The sequence below is a fragment of the Hemicordylus capensis genome, chromosome 5, assembly GCF_027244095.1.
Source record: "Hemicordylus capensis ecotype Gifberg chromosome 5, rHemCap1.1.pri, whole genome shotgun sequence".
Taxonomy (NCBI): domain Eukaryota; kingdom Metazoa; phylum Chordata; class Lepidosauria; order Squamata; family Cordylidae; genus Hemicordylus; species Hemicordylus capensis.
This window is the reverse complement of record NC_069661.1, coordinates 168821569-168845769: the sequence shown is the minus strand read 5'-3', so window position 1 is coordinate 168845769 and position 24201 is coordinate 168821569. Positions and strand designations below refer to the sequence as shown.

Below are 24201 nucleotides of genomic sequence, written 5' to 3'. Positions count from 1 at the left end.
TTCACTGCCTCATCCCATTGTGATCCAGTCTCCAAATCATGGAAACACCTGCCATCACACTTTCAGTTTTCCCCTCTGACGTCCAAACATCATGGAAAATATATCCCTGAGGCCAGACACAGCACTCAAGGACATATTGTTGGGAGGCACATGGTGCTTCAGAGGGTATGGGAAATCAACAAAAATCTCCCCCCCCCCCCCGTGTTCGCTGTAACAGGGATTCCCAGATGTTGTTGACTGTAATTCCTATAATCCCCAGCTGCAATGGCCTTTGCAGCTAAGGATTATGGGAGTTGTAGTCAACAACATCTAGGAATCCCTGTTACAGGGAACACTACCCCCTATGCATGCCTGCACTGCTTTAGTCTGGATCATAGCGTGTTGCTGTGCTCCAGCTGCTGTATTCAGAGAGAGATCCTTCCTATTATTAAGAACATTGGATAGGGGCTTTCTGGAATAGTAGAGAGTGCTGCAATGCTGTACAGCATACATGGTGCTTATAAAACCTTTCTCCGGAAGTCCTAAGCAACATTTTTTGGGAACACTTTGGTAAAAAGTGGCAACCCAGTAGCAGTTCATGTCCATCACAAGGAGTGGTGGACAACCGATGCATGTTTACTCAGAAGTAAGTTCCACCATGTTCAGTGGGATTTACTCCCAGGAGAGGCACATTTTTAATTTAAAAAGAGGCAGTTCAAGATTTAAGCCACCAGTTTCTTCTCTCTCTCTCTCTCTCTCTCTCTCTCACGCACACACACACACACACACACACACACACACACACACGTGTAGGATGGGTTCAAAGAACCCAGGGGCCCCAGCTCCTGAGGCCCCTCCAGCTCCACCCTTCCCTGTTTTCTTCATTATCTTTCTCAATCTGAGGGCCCGCTGGGAGAGGGGCAAACATGGGCTCCCCTAGCTACGCCCCTGCCTTCTCTCTCGCTCTCTCTCACTCACACACACACTTCCATATTTCACTATTTAATCTTGACACTACCATTTATAGATTACAGTCACCCAACCAGCAATCCTCAAGCCAGAGTTTTACAAGTGGGTGGTTTTTCCAGTGTCTGCTTCAGCATTTCTCCTTCCACTTCCAAGTTTTACAAATGACATAATTTCTTCTAGATCACAATCCCAGAATCCAGAAATTATATGACATTTGTATTCAGTTGATGAAAACTACTGATCAATATCTTTGCTGCCTATCTATCATCATGCCAGTTGTACAATAAAAGAATACATTTGAAGTTCATTGAGATCAATCATCATTCTTATCATGTTTCTATAGTCTCGTGAAACAACCAAAACTCCAGCCACTGATGGCCTGAAAATAAATGAAACTACATAAATACTAAGAAATTAAATACTTCTTAGTTTATCAAGTGCCCTTTTGGTCTTGACTCATAGGAAGAAAGTAAAGCTTAACCAATAGCACTACTCTGTATAATTCAGATTTTTCTTTGTTATCCTAGAACCCATGTATACATTTGCACAGTGCTTAATTGTCGTTCTGGTTCAAACCAGCATGCTTGACTGTGAAGTACAGAATTAAATGCACTCCTCCACATTTCAGTAGTTAGAAGAAAACTGTTTTCCCTTGACTTTTATGGAGTAGCATTAGCTGAAATACACTGTAAATAAGTAGTTGTGCTTTTAAGAAAACACCTCACCCATAAAGTTGAGTTTATGTTATAATCTTGTAAATGTTTATGACCATAATCTACTTTATTTGAAGGCAGGCTCCACACTGAATAGAGAAATAGAAAATAGCATGACTCCAGATCAATGTTTTACACCTATTCGGGAAATGCCAGTGCACATATTTGCTATGGTAGCAGAGCCTGTGTTATATTTCCCACCCAACAGTTTTCCTTCTTTTGTCCCAGGCAATTTCAAAATATAATGAATTGCAGGGCTAACAGATGCTGTAGTTTGGAAATAAGAAGCCTTTAGTACACTAGCAAGTCAAAACAACAAAAATCTGAAGATTCGGTGGAAAGAGCAAATTGGTAGAAACAGAAGTAGGTCTTGTTCGCAAAATGCAGCTGCAAGGGTAGCCTTAGCATCTGTTGAACGCATAATAGGCCAGTTCTCACAATCCAACAATTGTAGTTATGCTGCTGAATGTTGCACGGTGGAGAGAGGAGAAGGTGTGCACACTCCCAATTCCCAGTTGTCTACACACTCAGAAGTGATTATGTGGGAGGGGTCCATGGTGGTTGCTTGGCACAGGCATGAAATATCAAGCACCCTACTTTAAGGTCTCCAGTGTCAGTGGTCTGCACCAAGCAACCACAATGGGCCCCTCCCACACAATCAGTTCTTGATCCCTTTCACTGTGAAGATGACCAGGAATTGGGAGTGTGCATGCCTCCTTCTCCCTCCGCCACCCAACATTTGGTGGCATAACTACATTCATCAGATTGTGAGAGCTGGCCCAATGCAAGTTTGCAATGCAATACAGTTCATTTTCATGGTACACCTAAATGTGCAACCCAAGTAGTACTTAGAGGTGCACCTAGGTAATTTTGGAGCCTGGACCTAAAGGCCTCTAAAGCCCCCCCCCCCGGCAATTAAGCATCATAATGCTTGGCCGGGCAACCACACCACCCAGGATAGATTAAAGAGGATTGGCGGGGGCAGGCAGGGGCTGTCGAGGCCCTGGACTTCAGCCCCAAAGTCCAGGGGTAAGAGCGCCTCTGGTAGTACTCGATGCACATGTGCATGAAAAGCCTAATTCCCACCATCTTTACCCCCTTTTCTGAAGGGTAAGAATCATTCCTAATGGGTGGCCATGTGTAAAAAGCTGTTTGCATCACAGAAGATATGAAAGAATGTTTCTCTGTCCCAAAGGAGCTCACAGTCTAAAGCAAAGATGCAAGGGTGATACCAGAAAACAGCCACTGGAAAAGATGCTATGCAGTGATGGATAGGGACAATTGCTAACTCCTGCTAAATATAAGAGAGCCACCACTTTCAAAGATGCCTCTTTGCCCAGTTAAGAGGGACAATTATTATTAGCAATGTGAATTTGCATTCTGGCCAATGTATGTTTTACATCTGCATTACATACCCAAGGGAAGAGCCATTTTAAGTATCATGTATGACAATGCTCTATAGCTGGGAGCTATATAACTTGTTGAGGCCATTCTGTCAGCTGAAACAGGAGGAATGCATAACAAAGGATTATGTGAGGTTGTTGCTGGCTTTTAGTGCAGCACAGAATACCTGATGGAAGATAACAAGGGAGCAAAGCCTGGGGTAGGCTTTGGGCCCAGTGTAGTAGAAATTTTGCATGTCCCAAAACAGCAGTTATCATAAGCAACTCAAACAAGCATCAGAGCAGGAACCATATAGTTCCACAACACTCAGTGATTGCATACTAACCTGGGGCTAGTATTTGCAGAAACAGAAGTGAAATGCCCCATCAGTAATAGCTATTTTATTTTCCAGAAACAGATTGGAAACACAAAATTCTATATGATCTTCATGAAAGATTTCATGGTTATTTTATCATTTATTTCACTATCCATGGCCTTTTTGGCCTTAGAGTCAAAATGCTAATGCATTTTAAATGTTTAAAAATACAAATTTATGTACAAATTTATCCCTTCTCTTCCCCCGCCCTCCAACTTGTCTCTAACATTAAAAGATACAAAATATGGAAGATGATGTCAATATCTCTTGGCAGGAGAGCTCATTTCCCTAGATAGGATGCAAAAGAGGGCTTGGTTTCTGTACTTTATGAATAGATGAATTATATAGACGTAGGAAGCTCTGTGCAGCCCTGTGCAGAAAAGGATGCTGGTAAAATCTCCAACTATTAAAAGTATGTTGGAAAGGGGATCTGAGCTTCTGCAACTTTTCTCCAAATCTGCCTTTACCCAAATTCCCATCTTCTACACAACTATCAAAAGTACAGAAGCCCTGTTCTCTTTTGTATTCAATTACCCTAAACAGTACAGAAGCCCAGTCCGGCTTTGAACCCCCTTGCAGAGCTGTTCCACCCATCTCTTGGGTTTCTGAGTCTCAGCCGAGATTCATCCTGCATCCTAACTATTTTGTGCCAGAGAAAGGCAAGAGAATTAATTTTGGGGACCAGGAAAGATGGATGAAAGCTTTGCTCAGGAGCTTTTGGCCTTTGCCCTATGCCAGCAACCTTGATGAAGGCAAGGGTGCCAGTTCTTCAGAACAGTGTTTGGAAGAGTGAGCTTGTCATTCATACCAGGCACCTGTTGCACAGAAAGCTGCTATGTGGTTCCTTTCAGGAGCTTCTCAACTCCACTGGAGCATCCTTCTCATTCTCCCAGGTAGCCACTCTAGCAGCTTCTGCACAGTCCTTTAAAAGCCTCAAAAAGATTGAAACAAACAGTGCTTTCAGAGGGGAAATCTGAAAGCTTGTCTTAGTACTGTCAGAGCTTTCTAAGTTGCTATCAGCAGTGTCTGGTGGTGTGATTTGACAGTTACTGGTACATTAGTAATCACATGAACTAACAAGATGCTTTCTGCTGCTTGGATGATGACTTGACAACCTCAGAGTGTCTAATTCTCAGCTGCAAAGAGTAAGGCTGTTTGTACAAGTGGAGATGACCAGAGTTTCCAACCACTGACATGCACATCACACATTGATCAGCAGCAGTGTGTTGATAGTACAGGTGGCCTTCGTTATTTGTGGGGTTTCTGTTCCCACCAATTTCTGTGAATAACAAAACCATGAATAAAGAAACTTTAACCCTATGGGGATTGGAGGACAAGGTTTCTAAGCACACTGAAGTGTGCTGGAAATCACAAAAAAGCAGGGGGGGGCAGAAATAAGCACAGTACCTTGCTCTCCATATCCTTAACCTTTCAGCAATTCCCCCAAAGCTTCCAAATTGTCTGATTTTTGTTCCTTTTTGCGGTTTTACTCTCCAGAAAAAAGCCACAAAATGGCTCAGCATTACAAAATAGTGGCAGGAAATGACATTAGAAATCATTTTCCTATGACCCAGTCATGGATATGCGAAACTGTGGGTGCATCCGGGACTGTGAGTAAAGAGGATCACCTGCAGAGGCGTATCTAGGGAAAATAGCGCCTAGGGCAAGCACTGAAATTGCGCCCCTGTCCAAACAGGAATGATGGGACTTGTAGTCAACAATATCTGGAAATCTCTGTTAAAAGGAACACTGTACCATCTAGACATGGTTGTTGATCAAAACCTGAAAACATGAGCCATCTCATTCTCTGTAAAAGACTTAGAACAACAGTCAGGAATTATGTGAGGATTCCAAGTGTCATTTTCTCTGTCTCATCTCATTCTTTTTAAAAAACATGACTTTGTCCTAGAGAATCACCTGCTCAAATAGCCACTAGCAAAATAGGGGAAGAAGAAGGTGGCGGGGTGTGTGTGTGTCTATAAACCAGTGAATGATTCCTGCCAGCCTTTGTCTTGTGATGACTGTTGCCTCATGATGGGCTATATGTGCATTCACCACACTAGTGCTTACTTTGACACCAGGAGGGAGGAGGATACATTAGTTTGCCACACTAGACAGAGGCATTTGCAACAGGAGCAGACAGCCAAGTTCTGCCAGGGCCAAAACCAGCCCCTGCCAGACTAAGAAATCATTGTCATTTGCCCCTTCCTGTCACAAGCAGTGTGCTGTTCTTTTATTACTGACTCTAACTCTCAGATATCCCAGTCATGGATGGAAAATTCAGGGTCAATTTACAAGAGACACATTTTCTACATGGAAGTTTCTTCTGTGCAGGTGTTGTGCAGAAACCCATGAATAGTGACCGCCAAGGGCATAGCAAGGTTGGAATGGGCCAAGATGAGATTTTAAAATGGGCCCCCAGACCCTCAAAGTCCAGGGCCTCCACACACCCCAGGCCCCCAAGGATTCAAGTCTGATATTTCAAAATAAGTATGCTGCCTGGAAATACATTTCACTGAATACACACACGCACACTTCACAATATATAGTGATATACATTGAGTACTATATATTTGTGCTACTTTTAATGCCTAGAACACACACTAGCAACACTAATTATTAAAATGCCCTCCTTGCTGCAGATTAGCAAAGGAGACTTTCAACCACGCAGGGTGAGCCTATGTTTGTTTTCTCAGAATTCTGAACAAATTCAGTAAAGTTTTATTCCAGGTTCTTCACACGAGGCTTTTAAAGCGCTTTAACACACATCTCCTCTGGAATGGAGGTGCTGCATTCACATGTTGGCCAGATTTACCCTGAAGTCCCTGCAAGTTATTGGGGAGCAGTTCACACACAAGAAAAATAAAATAAAAGCACAACACATGCTTCACTGTTCTCACTCAGACCTTCTGGGTTGCAAAACAACTTGAACATAAGTGCATTTATAAATGAAGGAATGAAGGAATAAATATTTGTTCCAGAAGTTTTTGTAATTTTGTGCCATGAAACAAGCCACTTATAGGCCTTTTTAGATAGTTTTTGTTTTTAAAGCCAGCAAATTTTTCAATCTGTTTTAAATTAAATATTCAGAGACTTCTCAGTCTCCTCCCCGCCCCATATCAAAGCCCTATGGCAAGCAAATCCCTATATACCCGGGGTGGGGGGGAGGGGATAACCACAAAAAGGAATTCACAGTCTACCTGGGAAAAGCTATGCTAGATGGCAGAGGGTCTGCTGGAGAGAACTCTTCCTGCCTCCTTCCTGGCTTGCTTGGGGCCTGCTGAATTCAGGCTTCAGGGAGGCCTACTTGGAGGCCTCTCTGGAAGCCCCGCTCACCCACCGATCAGCTGAGAGGCGGGGAGAGAAGAGCTCTGCAGTTTGCAGGCTGCTCCGAGCCTAGCATACCGATCCTAGGCTGGAGCCAGAGGCAAAGCGAGCAGGATGGCAAGTGGCTGAGGGGCCCTGGGGCTGGGCAGGTGGGCAATGGGGTGGGGGTGGCAGGAACTGGTGTGGCGCCCTCTCCTTAGTGGTGATCACCTGCAGTAGTAATTGAACAACTCCAGATGTGCATGTGACCAACAACTATAGGTCCCCAAGCATCACTTCTATTGGTTTCTAATCAGTGGTCAGATAACAAACTCTTCTTGTCTTATATATTGAAATTCCTTCCCCCTTGAGGTTTGCCAGGCCCCATTTTGTTGGCCTTTTGTAGACAAGTTAATACACTTTTATTTCATTTAGCATTTTTAATATGAAATATTTGTGGTCTTGGGTTTTTGGTCTGCTGCAGGTATTATTTTATTTTATTTTATTTTAGCTGCCTCCCATGTCTGGTTGGTGTATTGTTGGCTTTAAATGGTTGGCTATGATGTTCGTGTTCTACTGTAATTACAATTTTAATTGCTTTATCTTCATTGTACAGTGCCTTAAGTTCCAAGTTTTGAAAGAGAGGTGGCATATAGATCTAATAAATAAATAAATAAAGGCCTCGATTAAATGTAAGGTATGATATTATATATCATTATATATCATACCACTGAGCTACTTTAGGAAGAGTGCTATATAAATTGAATAAATAATAGTAATAATAATGATGATGATAAATATTAATAATAAATAATGTTAATAATAAAATAAATAAATCTGCAGGATATATATTGCCCTGCAGACTTCTAAGCAAACCTTGACACTGGTCTGGAGGGGCAGTTGTGCTAGCAGCACTTTTGCAGTTTCCCCCATTATCGCAAATGGTCAAACCTGCAGAAGTGCTGCTAATGCAACCGCCTCTTCAGAGGACTATCAGAGCTTGCTTAGGAGTCCACAGGAGGCTCAGGGTGCAGTGTTTCAGAGCTGTATTGCTGCACATTTGGGGTGTGGTTCTATGCAAGTTCATGAGTTTCTGTAGAAATCTCTTTGTGAGGTGAATAGGAATTCCAGCAGTGCTTCCCCTCTCCCAAGTATATCCAACTAACACATTTTCACCTTTGCACCATAAATGTTCTTTCTATATAGGGATCATTCTGCTTTATGCAAGAGACAACACCAATAGATCTAAGATCATTTTTAGAGAAACCCAACCATTCCTTTATTCATGTCACCTTGGTAACCTTGAGCAAAGTCTCCCCTTTGCCTTTCAGGTAGCCATGTTGCCAAAAAAAAAAAAAAAAAGCAGCTTCTGATGATGCATAGGGCCATTCAGAAATATTTTTAGAAGCATTATTTCTGGATGCATGAAACTAATCAGTGCTCCATATACTGTAATCATGGTTCCATTATCTCCTTAACCAAGGGCATAATCATCAATTTGTGAACCATCTTTTCCTTTTGTTGAACTGTCAGGGCAATAGATAGCTTTAGTGAACTGAAACGGACTCTCCCTCATCCTCAGCTCCATTTACTGAAAGTGAGCCTTATCTATGTGGCACATATGCACTCTGTCAAAGAGCACTATATTTAAACTTCATAACAATGCTTGCATATTAACTTGCAGGCGGTTACCATGATCTGACCTTAGCCAGAACACAGCTGACATTCGCATTAGTATTTAGATACGTGTACAGTCCGCACAAAAACACTAGGATCTTTACTGTTCTTTTAAAGTTAGCCACATTATTTGGGCAACATTAACTGCTTAATATTGCAGTCCGTCCCCCACCACCCTGCCCTTTAGACCTGCCATAAACACCATTGTGCTGTGGCATGGATTGATATCAATCCACTACTTTATTTCAGTGGTAGAACGAGGACACCAGCGGCCCCTGTCCAGCCTGCCACCGTCCAAGCCACATCCCCTTCATCTGACGTCAGACGCACCTGCATCTGACATGCAGGGGAATGGCCACATTAGCAAATGGTGCCGCCTGCCCCATTTGCAAGTAAACTTCGGCCGGCACCATATTTGCAGCGTGGCCAGTAGCACCTCTCCCAGCTTGCAAAAGCAGAGAGCTGTGTTCCCCACCAGGGTAGGAGCCTGTTCTGGCAGACGCTTTTCAAAAACAAGCTTGAAAGCAGGGAGAGGTGCTGCCGGCTGTGCAGCAAATGCGGCACCAGCTGGCTTACTTGTCACACCCAGGTTCTTGGGGGGGGACCCCATGCAATGGTGGTTCTGCCCCTGCTTTATTTATAACATTTGATATACCTCCTTTACTTTATAATAAAACTTCCTAGATGGCTTACACTGATGGCTAAAACAATAAAAACACAACAAATCCTAGTACACAAATTAAAGATGCTAAAAGACTGGTGATCCTTAATTAGGCTAATGTTTGTTCTCTCATTGCTGCCTTGTGTGTGGAAGTCATTCATAAAACCAACATCCCAACATCAATGCTTTACATATGGTGATTGCAATTATCACATAACATAGTCAGTCCATGTTTCTGAGTTGCTACTACAAGGATGTCAGAGTTAACATATATTTCCCTCCTGGGCAGAGGCACTCCATCACATCACGCAGAGGGCTTCCGGCACTTCATCACATCTAGGACTGAGCTCTATTTCCCTCTCACCCCGGCCCATTCTGCAGCACCTTTTCTGACAACTGTCACTGGCAGCTGGCAGTACTGCTGGAGGAGAAGCAGGAACCATGAGCTAACATCCACCTCCAAGGGCCACGATAAGTGTATTGAATGATATGGAGTTGCACCCCAATAACATATCTAGTTAAAAGACTCCATGAATACATTTTGTCCATGATCAAGGTCTGACTGATCTCTATTTTTATTTTATTTATTTTATATATTTTATACCACCCAAAACTCATATCTCTGGGTAGTTTACAACAAAGCAAACAAAAACAAAAAAGTTAAAATATTAGTTAAAACAAAATAAATGATACAGAAGTAGTTAAAACATTACAATAATTTAAATTTTAAAGCAACATTTTAAAACAATGTTAAAATGATTAAAACAATATTTAATTAAAAGCCTGGGTGAATGTATGCATCGTTAAATACTTTTAAAAAGTTGTCAGAGATGGGGAGGCTCTTATTTCGGCAGGGAGTGTGTTCCATAGCTTTGGGGCAGCAGCAGAGAAGGCCCGTCCCTGGGTAGGGTTGATTTCCTGATTTGAGATCAGGGAAGAATTCCCACACATTCCCAGCCTATTCCCAAGATCTGACAAGCTGGTGGCTCTAGATTTGCTTGTTTCGCTGTCCCTTTAATGTTTTATTTGGTTCACTTGTCTGAGTCATTTGCAGCAATTTGCTCTGAAAGGCACCTTGCTATATACCTGCTCATCACTCATGGTTGCTCTCTGGACTCATATTCATGGCCATTTTCCACATCCCTAGTTAAATGTTTTGGTGCTTCAGATGACATAGAATAATTCCCTATTTCCAGAGGGAAAAAATAGCAGATTATTTCAGGACAATGTGTGTTATTATTAACCTGTTTCCTCTTGGCACTAAATTAGTGGACATTTTCCCTTAATGATTCATCAGCCTTAGAAAAACATTCCCTAGTTCAAGCAAGCATGCAAAGACATTCATTCTGTGCAAAGAGCAGAACATGCCGTCACTGGTACCCAGGTAAGCAGCTAACCAGGCATGAAAGTGAAAACATTCATGCATTCATAAAGGAAGCAAAGTTTTAAAAAAATCCATCTCTGAAATGGATGAAATGCTCTCCTGGAGAATCTTCTGACTTTACATCAATTGTCTGACATTGTCATCCAAATCAAGGCCTGCATACAATTGTGCCTCTTTCTAGGGAACATTGATGGCACCGTTAAATAGTTATTTCTATATAAGACTCTTTTTAAAAAATCTGAGATCTGAAGTGCTTTCATATCAAGGCTTAAATAATGCAAGAGCAGAACAATTGTTATAGGTTATAATTATACCATACCTATTGCATTTTTTTACCCCATTCCATTATTAGGTTAGACAAGTGTAACCTATTTATATAACAAGAATAGTATATAACTATACTATATAGTATATAACTATACTATATAAATATATAATAGTATATAACAAAAATAGTATATTACTATTTATATACCAATAATTATCTAAAAATGGCTTGATCCCAGCCAGGAACAGCCAGCCCGCCCACCCAAATAAGCACTACCAAAACTTGACTTTGGTGAGTCTCCTGAGAGGAGAAATGTCATGATGTCCACAATGTGCCTTTGTCATATGCTCTATGGTGTATATATAAAGACAATCCCCAGGAACAGCATCTGCCTTGATTAGGACAGAATTTGAGTTGCCATCTGTTGTAGCTAGGATCTATTTGCTTTACTTTTATTATGAGTGTAGGCTGAATGGAATGGAAATCATTAGTCTTACTAAACTGTGCTGAATTGCACAATTACAAGAAGAAGGAAGGGCACAGCAATGCCAGGACCAATGGAGGAAATGGAATTTGGTCTCTGGATTGACACATGAGGCCAATCACATGCTCGATTTGGTCTTTTGCTCTGATCAAGGTGATGCTCCATGTGTGCGGACTCCTGTCATCTCCCCATTGTCATGGACGGATCACCATCTGTTTAAAGTAGAACATACAGCTACAGCCCACCACTGCAGGGGTGAAGGAACTATTAGATTGGTCTGCCCAAGGAGATCATTGGATCCAATAGGATTCCAAGAAGCCTTGGAAGGGTTTAGAGTTGGCTCTGCTAATGATTCTGTCTATGCTCTAGTACAAAGATAGAATAATAAACTTACTAGAGCAGTAGACACAATAGCTCCTAAGTGTCCTCTCTGACTTGCTTTAAAGACAGCCCTGTGGTATTCAGATGATCTATGGGAGCTCAAGCGGCAAGATAGACAACTAGAGCGCAAGTAGAGGAAGACTCAATGCGAGTCTGATCAGGCACAACACAGAGCACATTTGAAGAGCTATGCTCTGGCAGTGTGGGCAGCAAAGAAGCAGTTCTTTTCTGCCTGCACTGCTTCTGCAAACTCAAATCCAGCTGAGTTGTCTAGGGTTGTGAGGGAGCTAGTATGTACCCCTCTCCCTTGAATTTAAACTTGAAACCATCAGTTACTTACTGTGACATTTTTAATGACTTTTTGCGGATAACATTTATCATATTCGGGCCGAGTTGGATTCCACAGTTACTGCAGAGTCTACTGTGGAGGTGTCAAGCAACTCCTCTTATGAGATTAGATTTGATCATTTTCAGTTTGTGACTCTTGAGGAAGTGGACAAACTGTTTCAAACTGTGTGTCCTACAACCTGTTCTTGACCCTTACCCAGCTTGGCTTATCTCATTTGATAATTACATTATCAGAAAGCGTCTGGTAAATATTATATATGCTTCTCTGAGGGAGGGCAGGATGCCTCCTTGACTTAAGGAGGCTGTTATTAGACCACTTTTGAAGAAAGCTGCACTGGATCCCTCAGAGTTAGGGATCTAATTACAGACCTATTCCTCATCTTCCACTCTCTGGCACTTTACTTTCAGTACCTAACCCACTGCCAGGTTCATAACATCTTCACTGAACTTAGCTTCCAGATGATGCCTGTGGCCTACCTTGAACGGAGATGTCTAGGCATCCTGTGGGTGGAATGGAAATGCATTTTGGGTTGCAATCAGGCAGAAGGTTTAGTTCATCCTTTCTTCTGGACCACCCAGGGAGGTTTTTGTATGGGGTGGTATAGAAATGTAAATAATAAAATAGAAATAAATAAATAACATTCAGGTAAGAGTTTCCAAGATATTTTAGTGGGAATGCTAGATGATAACCAGCCATTTATTACTCATATGATTGCTCTATTTGATTTAGCTGCAAAGAAGCTACGGGGTTGTTAAAAAATTAAAAACCTTAACAGCCCATTGCGTTTTTTAAAAGAATTAAGAGATCTGTATTGGAAGTATATTTTATTATGATTTTAGAGCAATTGATATGCACATTGGGTTGTCCCTGTTGTCATTTCCATGTTATTGTGATGGCCTATTGTGATGGCTAAATACAATAAAGTTTGACTGACTGGCATGATGTCAGATAATAATATTTTTGGTCCATTTTAGAGAATTTACAAACAGGAAGGTGGTAGGGACAGACTAGGCAGTACAGCATCATGTGACTCAGGGCTGTGTGGTGGATTTTTCAAATGTAAGCAGCAGCCATGTGGGGACCCCCAATCTGGATTGGGGCCATAGTAGTGCAGGTGGAGGGAGACTGGTTTGTTCTCTCTCACAGTCCTGATCTGGAATGCAACCATTCTCTTGCAAGAGTTCATCCAGACTCCAACCCAGAGGAGACCCTTTCAGAAGAGGATCCTGCTCCAACTGGGATCCCCAATTCTGACCTCCAAGTCCTTTGGAACTGAAAAAGCCAGCTGGTTACCCCCTTCAAGGAGCCCTGGAGCACAAGGGACCCAGTGTTCTCCCCATGGAGTCCCTGTCTCTTCCTCGGCACAGCACCCGCTCCATCACCCCTGAGTTTCCAGGAGTGGAGGCAACACCATGCCAGCGTTGAGCCCCCAATCTGAAGATGGAGTGCACACCTAGCAGCCTGAGACCTCCCTCCCAACTGACCTACTCAAGTGGAGGGAGAAGCTAGCTCAGGAACCTTCTCTAGAGCAGAGTGGGCCTGAAGATCGAGGAAGGGATAGTACCTTTCCTGGCTATAAGCACCTTCACTTGATTCCAGCCTTTTACTGGTTCAACAGCTCAGTATGAGAACTTGTGCCTCCAGCTGTGTTGCTTGACCAAGGTTCAGACATCCCTTCCCCACATGTGCTGCTTGCTCTTGGAAAATGGGTTCCAATTGGAATGTTTTCTCACACACACACACACACACACCAACCCAGGTCATATAGCAGCCATGGGGGAAATGACCATAGTGGGGCAAATGGTTAAAGTCCCCACATGACTCCACATGACTGCTATTTACATTTTAAAAATCAAGTACACAGGCCCAAATCACACAATAGGTGTATAGTCTAGTTTGGCCAATAGGTACTGGTAAAACTATTGTGGTGGAAGATTAATGGAAGCTAGTGCACATCCTGAGTACTCATATAATGTGTTCACATTAACTAATACTTGCCAAGAGGCAAGCTACTGTGTTAAGCTTTCATACAGTCACCAGGGGCAGTCCATGAATAAATGCATTGCAGATGTCTAGCCTGAAATCAGTAGCAGCACAAGAAATGTTGGCATCAGAAATTTTGCAAATTTTGCCCCTCATCCCCCCACATGCACATTCATTCACACCCGCTTACTTGATTGTTCCTGCTGCATTGCCTCTGCTCTTTTATGCTGGTTGGCAGTGGGCAAGAGCACCGCTGTGATGGACATTGGTAGAAGTGATGGAGAGGAAAGAGCAAGCAGGAGAGGATGAGGTATTTCTGCCAACAAAGGTCGTCTAGAGTGGTGCTGTCCATAGAGTTGGGCTGGCTAGGGGGGTGCTGGTGGCTCTGTGGTGCCACCTTCCACAGCAGAAGTGAGTGAGCAGAGGAGGTGGTTCCAAATTGCCACTTCCCCAGATCCACCATTTGAGGTGACTTGCTTCACCTTGCTGTGAGCTATCACAGCCTTGCCTTATGCCTACAGAAAGGCATTAAATAAGGTTACCATGTCTAAATACAACAGAAAGGGCTTTTGTAAATAAGCTCTGTTTATTGAATAAATAAATAAATATTGTAAATAAGCTCTGTTTATTGAAACTGGTTTTCAATAAACAGAGTTTTTCAATAAAGAATAATTTTGGACAGCTCTGTTGACTGCTGAACCTCACAATAGGAAACAGAACAAGGCATGTTAGTTAATAATAGGAAGCAGAGATTTCTCATTAGGAATATGATTGATTAAAGAGCCATACAACTTAAGTAGGATCATTTGTGTTCTCAGTTCCCATACATTGTCAAGTCAAAGGTAGAACAGCACAACCATTTTCTGTAGGAATGGGTTAGATTTCTGTTATCCTCATATTAATCTGAAGTATAATCTGAAGTCACCAAAGAAGCACATTTTATTTGGTATAGTTTGTTGTATAGTGAGATACTGAAACCAAAGTGTTTTAATTTCCACAAAGCATTATGAGAGTCCCGATGCTTTCCAGAGGATGAATTAGAGCATGATAGCACCTAGTTTCTTGTTGGTCCAGTGATAATAATGAAAACAGGTTCACAATTACATATACATCACTTGATGACTTCACTCTTGATAGCTCACAGATGAATATGTGAACTGTTTCCATTAACAATTAGTGTTTGTAGTTATATGAAAGCTTTCTCTGTAGCATTTGGTCTGCAATAAATGCTTTACCACGTAAGTAATCAGTTGATGTTGTAATGACTGAGTAATGAACATGTGCATGTGGATGTACTTTGTTTAGCTTTGAAAGTAAAATGTGATGGACAGAATATATATAGCTATTCAAAAGATTAGATCAGAAAGTACAGAGATGCAATGCAATATAGAGATACATTTACCAGTTTTGCATGAAGCCTTCAAAAGTGGAGCCATCAACTGATTAAAAAAATTGATAAATTTACATATTGTCAATGTTTTGGTATACAGTGAGCCCTTTCTCACAATCGGTGAGAAAGGGCTACAGGGTCAGCAGGGAGAAGCCTTAAAAATCTTACCTCCTTGCAGACGATCTGTTCCTATTTGTTGGGCAGGAGAATTGCCCGCCCAGATGATTGCTGGCTGCTGCCAGTAGCTCGAAGGGTCGGGGTGCCAGGATGCATCACTCCATGTCGCCTGGCCCCCCACAGAACTCACATAATGCACCTCGTGAACATTATGGGGATCCCCCTCGGTCCCTGAAGCCAGCCAGGAGCCCCGCCATCTGCCAGCCCCAGCTGAAAGCAGCTGGGACTAGCAAACAATCAGAAAAATGGGGTTAAGAGAGTGCTTGCTCTCTTAACCCCATTTTAGAGGGTGGCTCCAGAGGCGGGTTTGCTGCTGAGGAACTGCTGGGATTTCACACAATCCCGGCAGTTTTCATACACAGGCAAAAGCAGGCTCGGCTTTGTTAGCCTAGTTTTGCCTGAGTGCGAGAACAGCCTCAGTATGCATATATATATATATATATATATATATATATATATATATATATATATATATATATATCAATCAGAGTGAAATGGTGAACAATGTAATTAAGAAAATGTATTTGTCACTGTTTGAAGGGGAGGCAAAATTGAATATATTCTTTCTCACTTTGTGTTACAATAACACACCACAATCAAAATAGTCTAAATACATAAATAAACTAGCAGCTGTCCCCTTAACTCTCAGCCTGCTGAAAAAATCTGGTGTTCAGTGATCAGTGAACTATAGCTTTAATTGGCTTTTCTATGGATTAGACTTATTTGAAATTGATTAAGAGTAATAAATGGTTGTAATGGAAAATATGCCCAATAGTTTTGCAGTTGCTTTAAATATCACATCCTGCAGGGGAAAAGTCTCTTCTGTAGACCCCAAGTTGCTGTAAACTGAACACTGCTGCTAAACTGAGAAGAGGGAGCTTAAAATTAAATTAAAAATAAAACCAATAAGAATCAGCTAATCCTTTTAAAAAGAGGCACAGCTACCATGTCACATACCAAGTGTCATTTAATAATATTGCTAGGAAAGTCGCCTGGAGCAGAAACAATGGGGCAAAAATTCAGAAACACTATTAGCCCAGTCAGTATTTCCATAGCCTCAGGCTACTAGACACAGGCTACTTTTAGTTATTTTTAGAAAGGCACTGGTATGACTCTGAATAGAACTGAAGATCTTGAAGCTTGCATATTGATATTAGGTAGACATCCTGTCTACTTTAGCAGCTTTCGATAAGGTATTCTATGGGATGAATTCCAGTTCTTCTTCTTTTTATTTTACTGAATCTAATTAATCTTTTTTAACATTGTTTAAAACTTTTAGCATAATGGAGCCTTAATCTTGGTCAAAGCCTTCAGGCACTTTTCACAATAAAAATATTATTGGAAACAGAGCCTGAAGGTTTTGACCAAGATTATGGCTTTGTTATGCTAAATACTGTACAAATGTACAGTAGGAGGTGTTTTATAGCTGCTTCCCTCACACAATAGAAAAGATTACTAGATAGAATACAACAAGAGTGAGTTAGGTGCTAGGGATGTATGAAGTGGCTCAATTTGAACTGCTGTACGACTCCAACTGGCCTGGTTCGCGTGGTCCGTGTTCGAAACAAACCAGCCCCCCAAAGGGAGATGGTTTGAACCAGACTGGTCCTGGTTCTAAGAACCAGTTTGTGGACTGGTTCAGAGGTATACTTGTAAAGGGAAATCCAGCAAGGATTCCTCTTTACAGTAAAGGGCATTCCCTATAGTAATGCAGTGGGGGGTGGGGAGATAGAGAAATAATGTGGGGGAGACTTTTACTTTTAATTTTGAAGCAGCAGGGATGCTGGGGATGGCAAAGGTGGCAGCGGCAGTGGAGACATCAGTGACAACAGTGGGGGCTCCCCCATACCTCCACTGGCCTCCCAAAGAGCAGTTCGGGCCCGGTTGCGGCCTAGCTGCAGCCCAGTTCAGGCCTCCGCACATGCTTGGAGGCTGTTTTTATGACCTCCGCGTATACGCAGAGGCCTTTTGCATCACCACACAATTTGTCTGTTGATGCACATGGCCTCTGCACATGCGAGGAGGTCACAAAAATGGCCTCCACGAATGTCCAAACTGGACTGCAGCCAGCCCGGGCTGCTTTTCAGAAAGTTGGCGGGGGCTTGAAGGAGCCCCTGATGCTGCCGCCGATGTCACCACCGCCTCTGCCTCCGCTCTCCGTGCCACCTCAAAATTAAAGGTTAAAAGTATCCTTTCTCTCTTCTCCCCCTGCATTACTTCCCTCTGCATTACTATAGGGAATGCCCTTTACTCTTAAAGGGTAATAGTTGCCGGATTCCCCTTTATATGTATACCCCCCCCGCCAAACCGGCCCAGGAACTGGGCTGAACTGAACCAGACCTGATTCAGCCGAACCCAAGACCGGGCCAGGTCAGTTTTAATCCAGTTTGGATACTAACCGAACTCGCCAAACACATCCCTTGCACATCCCTATGAGCTACTGTTGTAAATATCTAATCACACTCTATAAGAATGAAAAGCAAGCAAGAAAAGGACCTGGAATGTGATGAGGTTGAGAGGTTTGCCAGCAGACAAAGTGCAGTTCCTCAGTTGTGGCAGTTCTGCTACAAAGCCAAGCTCTTATTCAGTGCTTCACTGAATTCCACTTTTCTTCAGATTTCTTATAAAACCTGGTATCAAGTGAAGCATCCTGCAATGCACTTCTTTGAACACAAGTTGCTTCTTTCTGTGTGTCTGTTCTCCTGATTAGCCACTCAAAAGTGGCTAAATGCCTTGTTCTGGCAAATTGCATTCAAAACGTAAAACCTGCAGGGGGAACTGTCTCGTGAAAACAACACCTTTTTTATGCTGGATATACAACGTCCTAGCTCAATATCGCAGCAATTAACTCTAAAACAAGGCATTGGGAATGTGAACAGTACCCTGCTGTCCACGTAGGGACTGCGGTGTCACAACGCAGGAAGTGTAGAAGCACACTTCCAAGATCCAACATGACCCCGCTGCAAGGTCTAATCTGGAAAGCATCCTGCTTTGGTTGGACCTATTGCATGCCAGTTTCCTAGCCTGTCACCAGCTTTCACGCATATCCACAATTATGCACAGGATTCAGTTTTCAGAATGGCCCAAACTCTGCTATTTGTAGTCGCATGCTTAAAGCTGAATCCTGCAAATGGTGCTGCTGGTTCCACAAAGAAGGAAGCACTGGCCTAACCCTCAGTCCTCATTCAACGCTGGAGCATTTGCTCATGACACTTTCGTCCCTGGTTATCCTTGCTCCTCCCTTGTTGTCTCCCTCAGTGTCAGAATTTAGACTGAAAGCACCTTACCATCTTTCTTGAAGGAATTACATGTGTAGAATGTCTAGCTCAGAGACACAGGCTTAGTAGTCATGTAAATCAGCATTGAAACTTTTCAATTATCAGAGATTCCCCCTCCCCTTCTGTTGCGTCTATAGCCACACACAAAAGTATTTTGCCCACCAGTCGTACATTCCAGTAAGCAGCTTGCTTGGGTGGAAAAGCTGAATATATATAGCACATGATAACCTTCCACATGCAACCCTGTTATGTGATTATACAAAAAATGAAGTAATTATCTCTGACATGACAAAAATATTTTCAGAAATAAAAATAGCATTTATTAAACCTCTGGGGTTTTGCTATTATGTTCTCATTTATTTTCCGAAGATACAGTAAATGGTTCGGTGAACTTCTTAAGTCCCCGACCCCACCCCTAGAGGATTAAGTAAATCCTTTAAATCCTTCAGCTACAAGCTAAAATGCACAATTATTTTGACTGTCATAAAGTTCTGATTGTCTTTACTGTTTCTCTGTTGCTGTTGAGCATTAGTGTTACTAAAGTAAACACCTGCACAGAGGAAGCAGCCCATTCTTCCAAAGCACTGTTTTACAAGTTCTCATCATGAACCAGACAAAATATTGTTGGTGTTTAATGTTTAAAAGCAATATAAAGGGAACTTTCACAGGATTACCTAACATGGATCACCTAACATTCATTATCCTTTTATAAAGAGCAGTTAAATAGTGTGGGGTCATTTCCTGTATTCTAAAAAGCATTTAAATGATGTATTGGTTCATCACAATCCATATTTTGCAAGAATATCCTGAATATTTGGGTGCAGAGAGAAGCCTAAGCAATAATTCCACGTTACATATGCAAGAGTGATCAAGCTAGGTCCCTTGATCATAGTCATTCCTGATTGTGTAAACAACATATCTTTTCAGATAACAAATATGTATACAATCAGTGCATGGGGAATTTATTTAATAATAGTGCAAGATAATGTTTGTTTGTTTGTTTGTTTGTTTTTACATTTTTATCCCATTCTTCCTTGGTGGAGCCCAGAATGGTATTATTCTCACAATAACCCTGTGAGGTAGGTTAGGCTGAGAGTTAAGTGACTGGCACAGAGTCACCCATAGAGTTTCATGGCTGAATGGGAATTTGGACTCTAGTCTCCCCGGTCCTAGTCCAGGATCTAACCACTACACCACAAATGTGATCACAAATGCATACAGATGTGCACAAATTGTATTTTGCAATTCAATTTGAGCTCAAATCAAATTGCAAAATACTCAAATTGATTTATCTAAACTTATCTAAGTTTCATCTAAACTTCATCTAAGTTAGGAATGAGTTAGTGCTTCCTGTGCTGGATGGGGTTAAACTCCCCTAGAAAGAACCAGCATGCAACTTGGGAGTGCTATTGGATCCAGGCCTCACCCTGGTATCTCAGGTGGAAGCTATAGCCAGGAGTGCCATCCATCAGCTTCGGCTGATTCAACAGCTGCATCCATTCCTTGAAGAGAACAATCTCAAAACAGTGGTGCATCAGCTGGTAACCTCCAAGCTTGACTATTTCAATGAGCTCTACATGGGGCTGCCTTTGTATGTCGTTCGGAAACTTCAGTAAGTTCAAAATGTGGCAGCCATACTCTCTCTGGGTGTATGGTGTCCCTCAGGGCTCTGTATTGTCTCCGATGTTGTTTAACATCTACATGAATGGGAGAGACGCTGGGAGAGATCATCAGGAGATTTGGTGCAGGGTGCTATCAGTATGCTGATGACACCCAAATCTATTTCTCCATGTCAGCATCATCGGGAGAGGGCATAACCTCCCTAAATGCCTGCCTGGAGTCGGTAATGGGCTGGATGAGGGATAACAAACTGAGACTGAATCCAGATAAGACGGAGGTACTCATTGTGCGGGGTCGGAAATCGAGAGACGAGTTTGATCTGCCTGTTCTGGATGGGGTCACACTTCCCCAGAAGGAACAGGTATGCAGTCTAGGGGTGCTTCTGGATCCAAGTCTCTCCTTGGTATCCCAGGTTGAGACAGTGGCCAGAAGTGCCTTCTATCAGCTTTGGCTGATATGCCAGCTGCGTCCGTTTCTTGAGTTAGATGACCTCAAAACAGTGGTACATCTGCTGGTAACCTCCAGACTGGATTACTGCAGTGCGCTCTATGTGGGGCTGCCCTTCTATGTAGTCCGGAAACTACAGTTGATCCAGAATGTGGCAGCCAGGCTGGTCTCTGAGTCATCTAGGAGAGACCATATTACTCCCATATTGAAGGAGTTACACCGGCTGCCAATGTTTCCGGGCAAAATACAAGGTGTTGGTCATAACCTATAAAGCCCTAAACAGCTTGGGCCCTGGGTTTTTAAGAGAACGGCTTCTTCGTAATGCACCCCACCGCCCATTAAGATCTGCTGGAGAGGTCCGTCTACAAAATTAATATTTTACTTTTTAATCTTGTTGTAAACCGCCCAGAGACAGTTTTGGGCTGTGCAAAAATATGATTGATAAATAAATAAATAAATAAATAAATAAATAAATAAAGCCTGTCCTTAAACAATTGAACTGGCTATCAATATGTTTCCAGACAAAATACTAAATGCTGGTTATTACCTTTAAAGCCCTGAATGGCTTAGGTCCAGGTTACCTTAGAGCAGGGATTCTCAACGTTGGGTCCCCAGATGTTTTTGGACTTCAGCTCCCATAATCCCCAACCAAAGGCCACTGGGGCTAGGGATTATGGGAGTTGAAGTCCAATAACATCTGGGGACCCAACATTGAGAATCCCTGCCTTGGAGAGCACCATCTTCTGTATGATCCCCACCCAAGTTGAGGTCACCTGGAGAGGTCCGCCTCTGGTTACCACTGGTACGTCTGGTGACAACTCTCAGGCCTTCTCTGTAGCTTCTTCTGGGCTGTGGGATGCACTCCTGGCAGAAATCCGTTTGTTCTCATTGTTGGACTTCAAGAGAGTGCTAAACAATTATTTGATTGGTCTGGCCTTCCGAGGTTTTAACATTGTTCTTAAATGTTTTAAATTGATCTTAAATGGTTTTAAATTGTTTTAAAATGTGTTTTATATTGTTTTAAGTCTATTTTTAAAAATTGGTTTGTTGTTGTTGTTGTACACCACCCAGTGCTTTCAGGCACGGTGGTACAGAAATGTAACAAGCAAACAAACAAATAATAAACAGCAGCCATTGCCAGTTGTTTCAACAGATTAACTATAATCTGCATAAGAACAGCCCTGCTGGATCAGGCCCAAGGCCCATCTAGTCCAACATCCTGTTTCACAATGTGGCCCGCCAGATGCTGCTGGAAGCCCACAGGCAGGAGTTGAGGGCATGTCCTCTCTCCTGCTGTTACTCCCCTGCAACTGGTATTTAGAGGCATCCTGCCTCTGAGGTTGGAGGTGGCCTATAGCCCTCCTACTAATAGCTGTTGATAGATCTCTCCTCCATGAAATTATCCAAACCCCTCTTAAAGCCATCACCACATCTCATGGCAGAGAATTCTGCAAGCTGATTATGTGTTGTGTGAAAAAGTACTTCCATTTGTTGGCCCTAAATTTCTTGGCAATTTCATGGTGCTATGCAAAAGGGAGAAAAGTTTATCTGTGTCAACTTTCTTCACACCATGCATGATTTTATAGACCTCTATCATGTCTCCCCGCAGTCATTTTTTCTAAACTAAAAAGCCCCAGGTGTTATAGCCTTGCCTCATAAGGAAGGTGCTCTTGGCCCCAATCAGTGTTCCCTCTAACAGGGATTCCCAGGTATTATTAACTACAACTCCCAGAATCCCCAGCCAAAGGCCACTGCAGCTGGGGATGCTGGGAATTGTAGTCAACAAATTCTGGGAATCCTTGTTAGAGGGAACAATGCCCCTGATCATCTTGAGTGCCCTCTTCTGCATCTTTCCCAGTTCTACAACGTCCTTCTTTAGATGTGGTGACCAGAACTGTACACAATACTCCAAGTGTAGTTGCACCATAGTTTTATATAAGAGCATTATAATATTAGCAGTTTTATTTTCAGTCCCCTTCCTAATGATCCCTAGCATGGAATTGGCCTTTTTCACAGCTGCTGCACATTGAGTCGACAGTTTCAAGGAGCTGTCAACCACAACCCCAAGATCCCTCTCCTGATCAGTCACTGACAGCTCAGATCCCATCAGGGTATATGTGAAGTTGGGGTTTTTTGCCCCAATATGCATCACTTTACACTTGCCAGCATTGAAACGTATTTGCCATTTTGTCACCCACACACCCAGTTTGGAGAGATCCTTTTGGAGCTGCTCACAATCTGTTTTGGATTTCACTACACAAAAGAGTTTGATATCATCTGCAAATCTGGCCACCTCGCTGCTTATCCTAACTTCTAGATTATTTATGAATAAATTTAAAAGCACCGGTCCTAGTACAGATCCCTGGGGGACCCCACTTCTTACTTCCCTCCATTGTGAAAACACTTCATTTATACCTATCCTCTGTTTCCTGTCCCCTTATCCCATGACTGCTAAGTTTTCTCAAGAGTCTTTGCTGAGGAACTTTGTTGAAAGCTTTGTGGAAGTCCAGGTATACTATGTCAACTGAATCACTTTTATCCACACTGTTTCCTACCATCTGTTCTAACAGGAATGTTTGATAAAAGGGGGGGAGATAAGAGAAATACAAATATCCCTGTAAAATGAGCAGTATGGAAAAATATGACTCACAGTTTCAACCCCCTGCCCACCAGGACAGATTCGACTGGTAATAGGGATTTTATGGTACCTACCCTCCAGTACAGCAGATGGGCTTCTAGTCTTGTGGTTTTAAGTAAACTCCATACATTCTGGAGTGAAATGACTCTCCTGATTTTCCATTTCAATTTTTCTTTTCATCAAACTCCTCATTTTAGAGAAGTTTCCTCTTCTGAAATTCAAAGTGTCTATGTTAGACTTCCTTGGTGAATCTCTCCCCGCATGTATGCTGAATTTGATCACACTATGGTCACTGTTCCCTAAAGGGTCCATGACACTGACATCACGCACTAGATCCTGGGTGCCACTCAGGATAAAGTCCAAGGTTGCCTTCTATCTGGTTGGTTCCATGGCCAACTGTTCTAGGGCACAGTCATTCAGTGTATCTAGAAATGTGATCTCTTTATCATTACCTGACTGTAATGTGTGGGTCGCTAAGAGTCGACACAGTCTTGATGGCACTCACTCAATCAATCAATGTGTGGGTAATTGAAGTCATCCATTATTACTGCCCTGCCCCTCCATCACACCTCTCTGATTTCATTCTACAGCTCCTAGTTACTGTCAGCGTTTTGATCTGGAGGGTGATATCACATCCCCAGTAGCACATTTCCTTTCAGGCCTTCACTCAAATCTAATTTGATTTGAGTGATTTGGCCATAGGAAACAATGGGGAACTCAAATCACCCCATCCCCCCC

General features: G+C 42.5%; 1 protein-coding gene and 2 long non-coding RNA genes across 5 annotated transcripts in view; 2 read left to right on the top strand and 1 right to left on the bottom strand.

Annotated features, from left to right (window-relative positions):
- LOC128326630 (uncharacterized) overlaps positions 1-15863 on the bottom strand; it is a 42216-nt gene extending 26353 nt beyond the window's left edge. The window contains exons 1-2 of the long non-coding RNA XR_008308159.1: positions 12407-15863; positions 10151-10250 (exon numbers count right to left, since the gene is read on the bottom strand). This is a non-coding gene — a long non-coding RNA (uncharacterized LOC128326630). The remainder of the gene's footprint in view (positions 1-10150; positions 10251-12406) is intronic.
- The window catches only part of KCND2 (potassium voltage-gated channel subfamily D member 2), a 506409-nt gene that overhangs the window by 404725 nt on the left and 77483 nt on the right, over positions 1-24201 (top strand). The window lies entirely within an intron of this gene.
- LOC128326633 (uncharacterized) overlaps positions 1-24201 on the top strand; it is a 48225-nt gene that overhangs the window by 7048 nt on the left and 16976 nt on the right. The gene's annotated exons all lie outside the window — the stretch shown is intronic.